Raw genomic sequence first — 9,545 nt, 5'->3', positions numbered from 1 at the left:
ACTCCAAGACCAATGAAGCCCAAAGAGGGAGTCTATGGCATATATCCAGACTTACCTACAGGCGGAATTGTTGCTAGAGAAGAACACTCATGTTTATAGAAAGTCTATCTTGGCATTCACTCATTCACATGGTATCACTCACAACTCTGGGTTCATTGGTGAAATTTAGGACCAAGAAGCCTGTCCCTCAATTTGGCCTGAAAAAAATGCTGCTGATTGGCCTTTATTTCACTCTTTTTCTGTATACACTTGAAATAAATAAATCCTGTTTGATTTACTCATGGGGTATCTTTGTCAGGTTCTCCCATGGAAACATAGCTATATTCAATACAGAGGTCTTACAATAAATACAGTGAGTAGTATTGTAAGTAAGTGCAGCTTGAGAAGACAAAGGAAAGTATTATATCGTTAGTCAGAACAAGGCCAGGGGCCGACTGTGGAACAGACCATCAATTACTCATATGCAAATTCCAGTTGAAGCTGAAGAAAATTAGAACAAGTCCAAGAGAGCCAAACTACAACTTTGAGTATATCCCACCTGAATTTAGAGACTCTCTCAAGAATAGATTTGACACATTGAACACTAATGACTGAACACCAGACGAGCTGTGGAATGACATCAAGGCCATTACACATGAAGAAAGCAAAAGGTCATTAAAAAGACAGGAAAGAAAGAAAGACCTAAATGGATGTCAGAAGTGACTCTGAAAGGTGCGCTTCAACATAGAGTAGCTAAAGTGAACAGAAAAAATGATGAAATAAAAGACCTGAACAGAAGATTTCAAAGGGCAGCTCAAGAAGACAAAGTATTATAATGAAATGTACAAAGAACTGGAGATAGAAAAACAAAAGGTAAGAACACGTATTTGTTTCCATTCCAAAGAAAGGTGATCCAACAGAATGTGGAAATTATCAAACAATATAATTAATATCACACATGAATAAAATTTTGCTGAAGGTAATTCAAAAGGAGTTGCAGCAGTACATCAACTGGGAACTGCCAGAAATTCAAGCCGGATTAAGAAGAAGATGTGAACAGAGGGATATCATTGCTGACGTCAGATGACATTTCCTGGCTGAAAGCAGAGAATACCAGAAAGATGTTTACCTGTGTTTTATTGACTATACAAAGGCATTCGACTGCGTGGATCATATCAAATTACCAATAACATTATGAAAAATGGGAATTCCAGAACACTTAATTGTGCTCATGGGGAACCTGTACATAGACCAAGAGACAGTTGTTTAAACAGAACAAGGGATACTGAATGGTTTAAAATCAGGAAAGATGTGCATCAGGGTTGTATCCTTTCACCATACTTATTCAGTCTGTATGCTGAGCAAATAATCGGAAAAACTTGACTAAATGAAGAAGAATGTGGCATCAGGATTGGAGGAAGATCCATTAACAATCTTCGATATGCATAACACAGAACCTTGCTTGCTGAAAGCAAAGAGGACTTGAAGCAGTTACTGATGAAAATCAAAGACTACAGCCTTCAGTATGGATTATACCTTGACATAAAGAAAACAAAACTCCTCACAACTGGACCAATAAACAACATCATGAAAACAGAGAAAATACTGAAGTTGTCAAGGATTTCATTTTATTTGGAGCCACAATCAACGTTCATGGAAGCAGCAGTTAAGAAATCAGATATGCACTGCATTGGGCAGACCTGCTGCAGATCTCTTTACAGTGTTGAAAAGCAAAGATGTCACTTTGAGGACGAAGGTGCACCTGACCCAAGCCACGGTATTTTCAATTGCCTCATGTATGTGCAAAAAACGGGCAATGAATAAGGAAGACCTAAGAAGAATTGATGCCTTTGAACTACGGTGTTGTTGAAGAATATTGAATATACCATGGACTGCCAGAAAAACAAACAAGTCTGTCTTGGAAGAAGCACAGCCAGAATTCTCCTTAAAAGCGAGGATGGCAAGACTTCGTCTCACATACTTTGGACATGTTATTAGGAGGTACCAGTCCCTGGAGAAGAACATTACACCTGGTAAAGTAAAGGGTCAGCAAAAGAGAGGAAGACCCTCAATGAAATGGATTGATACAGTGGCTGCAACGATTGGCTCAAGCATAGTAATGATTGTGAGGATGGCGCAAGACCAGGCAGTATTTCATTCTGTTTACATAGGGTCGTTATGAGTCGGAAATGACCCAATGGCACCTAAAAACAATAGTATTATTCAAGAAACGTTAGATTTATGGATAGGGTAATCAATTTTGAAAGTGGAACTGGAATTCTTTTAAATCTAATTTTTCTAACTTAATTTTAAATCCAAGTAACCATAAATAATTTCTTCAAATAACAACAATAAAAAGCCCATTTTGAGCACTATAAAAACACTCACTGATATAATTAAGATCACTTGGATTACATTTCACCAAGAAGACATTCAAATGGCTACCAAAAATGATACTCAATGTCACTGGCCATCAGAGAGATCCAAATCAAACCCGCAATGAGCACAATGAAATCACTTTCACTAGGGTGGCTAAGATTAAAAAAAAACAGAAAAGGATGTGGGGAAATTGGAACGCTTAACCATTGCCGGTGGGAAAGCAAAATGGTTCAGATGCTGTGGAAAACAGTGTGGTAGTTCCTCAAAACACTAAAAATAGAACTACCAGATGACCCAGCAATTTCACTTCAAGGTACAGACCCAAAAGACTTGAAAGCAGAGACTCAGAGACTTGTACACCAATGTTCATTGCAGCATTATTCACAATACCTAAAAGGTGGAAACAACCTAAATTATGGATGGATAAACAAAATGCGGTACTAACATAAAATGGAACTACTCAGCAACTAGGAGAAATAAAGTCTTAATACATGCTACAATATGGACGGAGCTTGGAGACTTTATGATGAGGGAAGTAAGTCAATCATAAAGGACAAATGTTGTATGACCTTATTTATGTAAAAAGAGAAGAAAAGGCAAATGTATAGAGACCAGTTTTTATTAGTGGTTACCAGGGGTGGGAGGAAGGAAGTTGGGGGGGAGGGGGTTAAAAGTAATGGAAAAATTTCATTGATTAAGGTAGGATTGCCCAGTCTATTATTACAATTTCTGTCAATAAGTTGTACACCTGTAAAAAGTTGAATTGGCAAAAGTTGTGTGATATACGTACAACAATGACAAAAACAAACAAACAAAAAAGAGTAACTGCTGTGGCTGCTTATGCACAACCAAACATTTCATGGAATTTGGTATCTTACTTTGGAGGTTTAGGGTCATGGTTTCATGGGACATCCCAGTTAATTGGTCTAATAACATGGTCAGTGCTTCTGCTCTCCTTCCTAGCTCCTTATGTAGTGCCTAGGGTCTTAAAAACTTACAAGCAGCCATCTAAGGCACAATTGATCTCTATTCACCTGGAGCAACAGAGGAAGAAAGAGAGTCAGAAATAGGATGAGGAGGATATGGAATGTGTGCCTAATTGCTCCATGAACAACTGCCTCTTTGCCATCAGACCAGAAGAACTAGATGGTGCCTGGCTACCATTATTAAAAATTTTGATCCAAGATTCTATAGAAGAATCCTGATCAAAAGCAGGAAAATGTAGAACAGAATTTCAAATTCTCATAAACTCCAGACTTTCTAGAGCCACGGAGGCTGGATGAACCCCTGAATCTATTACCCTGAGATAATCTTTAAAACTTAAACCAAAAATATTCCCTGAAGTCTTCTTAAAACCAAACGATAGTTTAGCTTAACTAGTAAAGAATGCTTGCCTTGAGCATTGTGCTCTTTCAAGATCTATCTATATGGGATCAAAGAGAATAGCAACCCAAAAGATTAGATAGGAAGGTAAGGGGGCAATGAATTGATGTTATGGGGGAGAACAACTCAGAAAAGGGGGGGAAGAATGGCTGCACAACTCAAAGAATGTAGTCTATGTCACTGAATTATACGTGTAGAAATCGGTGAATTGGTGTAAATTTTGCTGTGTATATTCTCAACAACAACAACAAAATAAATAACAATTTTTAAAAAAGATTACTCGGGGTTTAGAGATGGAGGTTTTCAACCAACTTAGTATACCCCTTTCATGGTCTCTAAGGCATATATGTCGCAGTTAAATTTTCCACCCCTGGAAGTTTATTGGCAGACATTTAGCCACTTTAGTACACCCTGGAGTCATGGGGGATACTGGTGCAACTGTCTAAAAACAAGGAAGTTGGTCTTCACCACATTTGAGTGTTGAGAGCCATTCGTATGAAGGGATGCTTCCAGGATGCTTCCCGGAGGAGTGATGGTGTGAAACTTTTGTGTCTTTTGACTTTTGTGCAGTGAGATAACACTTGCAAGTATGTTTACTATTTCCTTCGTGTTATTGGGAAGGTACAGTTATCAGCATTCAGACATATTCAAGTAAATGAGTTATTTTTGGGTGAAAGCAGTTTGTGATGCACTTTCTAAGGCCTTGGGACTGATGTGTCCCACGAATGTGATGTGCTTCATGGAAGATGATACCGGTATGGCCCACTCTAAAGCAAACTGATAACAATTATGTGCAGCAAGTGCAAGGTTTAGTTAGTATTTTGTGCATATTTTTGGAAAGTTGAGTAAGATATTTTATGGTTCAAGTCTAACCAGGAAGTGCGATGTACTTCCTGAGCCATGGGACTAATACGCCCTGTTTGCAATTGGCACCTCATTTTTTTCAAATAATAAAATACTACCAACAAATAATGATTCAGCATCCAGTCCATTGGTGAAAAAGATCATCAAAAAATTCCCCCTAAAAAAAACAGTTCACCCATGAAAGGGATACCTACTAATCAGATGTTTTAAATTTAGCTATGTTCTCCATGAATAGATGTACAATCCGTTTTTGAAAAGCCCCAGTGATGAGAAAGTCACCAGACGCTAAGGCATGCTTCTATCAACCATTTGTATCAAGTCTCCCTTTGGGGCCAGTAATCAAGTGTAACGTCATTTTAACATGACAGCTTCTGAACAACTGAAAACAGCAAACTTATTCCCGGCAATTCATTTCCTGATTCTGGCTAAGTAGTCTCAGTTCTTGGAAACAAAATTGAATCTGTGGTTTTAACTAACTCAACTTCCCCTTTCGTCCCCGTCTGAACTCATAACGTGGGCATTTACAGACCTGAGTGTATTGTAGAGAAAAAGAGGAAGTTATGTTGGTTTGAAATCATCACATGAAGGTCGTTTCAAGGAACTGGGCCAGCAGAGAGTAAAGTGAAACTATCACTCCACTTGTTATAAATACTGTACTTGTATTGATTTTACCTAAGACTTCATTATTCAATAGTCTCATCTCATATTGAACTTGTAGCCACTGAACTTCCCCTCGTGTTTGTTTTGTTTTTGTTTGTTTGATTGTTTTGTAGCTCTGTGAATTAAGCTAATGCCTCCCATCCTGTTACTTTTTCAGTTAAGATTTTAGTACCTAAAAGATTTATCTTGTTAAATTCTTCATTTTCTCTGAATTTCAACTGTTTGCAGTTTATGATTTTATCACTTAATGTGTTAGCTATCCAAGTTGTGTGTCGTCTACAAATTGGACATATTAATCTAAGTGTTAATAAAAGGTTGAACAAGATAGGATCAAAGGCAAAACTTTTGACATATAGTAAAAGATCTCTCTCCCAACTGATGGCGCCTAATCTGAGTCATACTACTTTACTTTATGTAGAGTAATATTATGGTAGACTTAGTCATATATCTCAATGACAACACTATCTACTGCATCTTCAATATTTTCCTGAACCATCAATGCGATAACCCATTTAATACTAAGATAATGAGGTTTTTCTGGTGTTACTTATCTACTTATTTTTACTATACACATAGTACTTTATTTACTAAGATTTAAACTATATTTTAATACTGCAATGTGCTCGTTGTTGCTTTAAGCTCTCAGCTTACAAAGTATCTGATTCATTGTCTACCTCCTGTAGAGAATATTTTATCAGATGAATACCAACTGTATTTGATTTTTAAGTTTCCTTCAAAGCCTGAGATCTTATACTTGTATCATTTTATCTAGACTAAGTTCAATCCTTTGCATCATAACTTTATGTCTTTCTCCCAATCAAACTTGTTTTCGGAGTTCTACCAGGTTCTATCCCCAACTTCACAAAGAATCCCTCCTGGAACTTGTAGAAACAGGCAACTTTAGCTACAGATGCATGACTCAGCTTTAAGTTGCCTTTCAAGAAATTCCAGGATACTCTTCTTTCCTGAATTTGAATTATAATCTTGGGTATAATAGAGTCAGCCTTGTACTCCTTCTGTTTACTGCTTGCATTTCCCCCCACCCAGATAGTCCTCTTTCTGGTGGTGTATTCGAGGAATACAGCTCCTGCCCAAAAACCTACCTGTGATTTTTCAGGTCCAACCATAGGCATTTACAAAGGCTTTACCTCGCAGGCCTCGTGAGGAAACTTGCTCTTCTCATACCACACTTGTTACAAAGTCAACACATTGCAGTCTCTGAAAGAAGTTGCAATCAAATACCCAGATCTTCCTGGCCGACCATGGTCTTACTCACAGATACATTCCAAGCCCAGGTGTTGCCATTTTGTGAAACCTCTTTATGGAGGGTCTTTGGAAGAGGCTGAAGTCCATGTGTGGTACAAAAGGCTAAAAGCTGCTAACCAAAAAGTTGGAAGTTCATCCACCCAAGAATGCCTCAGAAGAAAGGTCTAGTGATCTACTTCCAAAAATTCAGCCACTGAAAACCCTGTGGAGCACAGCTCTACTCTGACACACATGAGGTTGCCATGAGTTGTAATCAACTCCACAGCAACTGGGTTGGGTTTTGGTTTTTCGGCAGAGGCCATCCTCAGGTGCCTCTGCTGAAACTTCCTTATGGGGAAAGGGTAGAGGAAGAAGCCTTGAAAATACTTTTCTCCACTCTAATTCACTTAGTACTTTTCCACTGGTAGCCTCCTCCCACCTCCATAAAACAGCATGAGCATTTTGTGAAGTGCTCCCTAAGCAGTCAGCCCCAAGCCTGTGCTGATCCACCTGACATTCCCTGGAGCCGTTACTTGGTGGGGAAATCTGTGATTTAACTTCTTATACGTTTACAGTAAGTGATCAAAGACTTGACTGTTATTTTCATTTTGATTTGTCTTAATTGGCTTCAGACACCTGGCAGCTCAGCTCCCTGACAAATTGGTACAATAAACTAGATAATAGATTAACCACTCTATTAACTACAATGCCATTCTGGAAGAACAAAAAGCCTGAAAAGTTCTTGGGGGCATTCTTAGAAGATGCTGATGAATCATTTGCACGAATTTGAGGTTTTGCAGGACACTTTGCCAATAGATCTTAGTAGGTGCTAATTGATCCCATGGGGCATTTTGCCAGCCATGCCAATGGGGTCTGGGGAAGTGCTAGCAGATGCTGAGGGCATGCTTGGAAAATGCTAGGGGATTGTTTATACAGTAAAACCTGTGAAATCCAGAACCTGTGTAAGGCAGAAACCTGTCAGAGAAGGAAAATTCAAATATCTTCCACTAAAACAAATGATAGAAAAGTAGTAACACTGCTCCCTGTCAAAGGCAGAAAAACTTGCGAGATCCAGAAGAACAGGGCAGTCCCATAGAGTTCCTGCTCTCACAGGTTTCACTGTATAAGCTTGTTGGGTCTGAGAAGGACCACTGGTCCTTCTCTTTAGCCCCTGACTCCTCAGCTGAGCCCTCCTGGTATGTCAGATTAGAGATGCAACACAGGGGTTCAGAGACAGCTAGGGAAGCAACTCCTTAGCCACTGCTTAGGACCCCCCTGAAAATGGACTAAAGACAGTAGGGAAGCCCTAGAGCTGAATAAGCAGGTCCCTGGTGCTGATGAACACCTTGAATGCACGAAGTTGTTAAATTCCGATAAAAAAGAATATAGAGCCATTCAGGATCACTGCGCCTGGTGGTTCTGAAAAAACTTTTAGAGACTTATATTCCCTCTGCAAGTAATCTTGTTCAAGTTAGTAAGGGGCAGGTTACTACAGACACCCGCTCCACCATCTTCCTTCAGGATGTCTTGACAGCAGTGCCCGCAAAGCTGAGCAACAGCAGCAGCAGTCAATATATTGCAGTGTCAGAAGGAAGTTGCGGCTTTGGCTTTGACAGAGGCCTTCCTCAGGTGTCTCTGCTGAAACTGCCTTATCTGGGGTGTTGGGTGGGGAGAGCCTGGAAGAAGACACTTTTCTCAGCTTTAACTCAATGCTCAGTACTTTTCCACTCCTAGCCCTTCAGCTCTCCCCTCCCCCCTATAAAACTGCAGAGGTCTTTTGTTCAGGATTCTCCAGGCAGTAAGATAGGTCCCCACATCTGTGCTGATCCACCTGAGCCTTGCCTGGCATCTTTCCACGGGGAAAAGTGGAACTGAAGGAGTCATTGTTTTCTCTGGATTAGCCACTTGCTTATGCTATCACAGTGATTAAAGGCTTGATTGTTTCTTTCGTTTTGGCTCATTGAGTTTATCAGCTACTCAGACACCTGGGAGCTCAGCTCAGCTCTCTCTCAGTTCAGCTTTTGACAGTACTTATCTAGCCTCCTGTCCACTCTTATTTTTCCTAATGACTACCTTAGTAATTTCCTCAATCACTAAGCTCCACTGCTTCCCTAAATTTGATTTCTAAAATGCAGTGATATATTTTATTTTATCAGGTCACAGCTGATAAACTGTACTACAAAGAAAAAACTAGAAAGGGAGAAATAATAATAATTAACAACATGGCTATGCCACACATTTTCCTTCACCCAAATGTTATTTGAGAAAAGAAACTTCGATAATTATGTCCTATTACTTAATGAAATACCTTTGACAAACAAATGATTTTTTTAAATTTAGCCAAAGACATGTAAAACACTTTTATCTGTTAGAAAAAAAAAATTGTGATCTTTGACTTTAATGCATGTCCAAGGACACTCAAGGCAACCAAAGCCTTTAAAGAACATGTAATTTGTTGAACATTTTTCAGCACAGAGTCTTAATAGCACTGCCATAAAGTGTCTCAGGAATGAAAGCTACAGAAAAGGATAGTAGGAAACAACTGGACAAATCTCAAATTTTTAAGCCCTAAAAATCAAAGAAAGAGAAATATGTTATCTTCTATTCTGTCTTCCTAAGCACAAACAAATTGTCAAATTCAACAAAGTACGATATCGTGTCAGTTTTATCACTTCTCATACAAAGAAAAACCCATATTAAGCAATTTATTTTACAACAGGGAAGATGTGCTACAATCACTTTTTTCTTTGTACTTGCAGCCCCAGAAGGACTAGACTCCTATACTATTTTATTTAAGAACAGTTGACAAACAAAAAGCAAGCAACCAAAAATCATGGAATTGCAAGATGTTCCGCTTTACAAAATGCCGGTTTTTTATGTCTACATCATGACCTCTGATCATACTTAATTAAAGTTTTGAGCTACTCTATGCAAATAAAAAAGGCTGGAAAATGGAGGAAGACGGAATGTGAATAGAAGGGAAGAAGAAAAAGATTTGGAGTTTTAATTTCAGGTTATTGATGACTGTAAACATC

This window comes from Trichechus manatus, unplaced genomic scaffold (assembly GCF_000243295.1).
Source record: "Trichechus manatus latirostris isolate Lorelei unplaced genomic scaffold, TriManLat1.0 scaffold00182, whole genome shotgun sequence".
NCBI classification, from domain to species: Eukaryota; Metazoa; Chordata; class Mammalia; order Sirenia; family Trichechidae; genus Trichechus; species Trichechus manatus.
The sequence above is the reverse complement of the archived record's forward strand: the minus strand, read 5'-3'. Positions refer to the sequence as shown.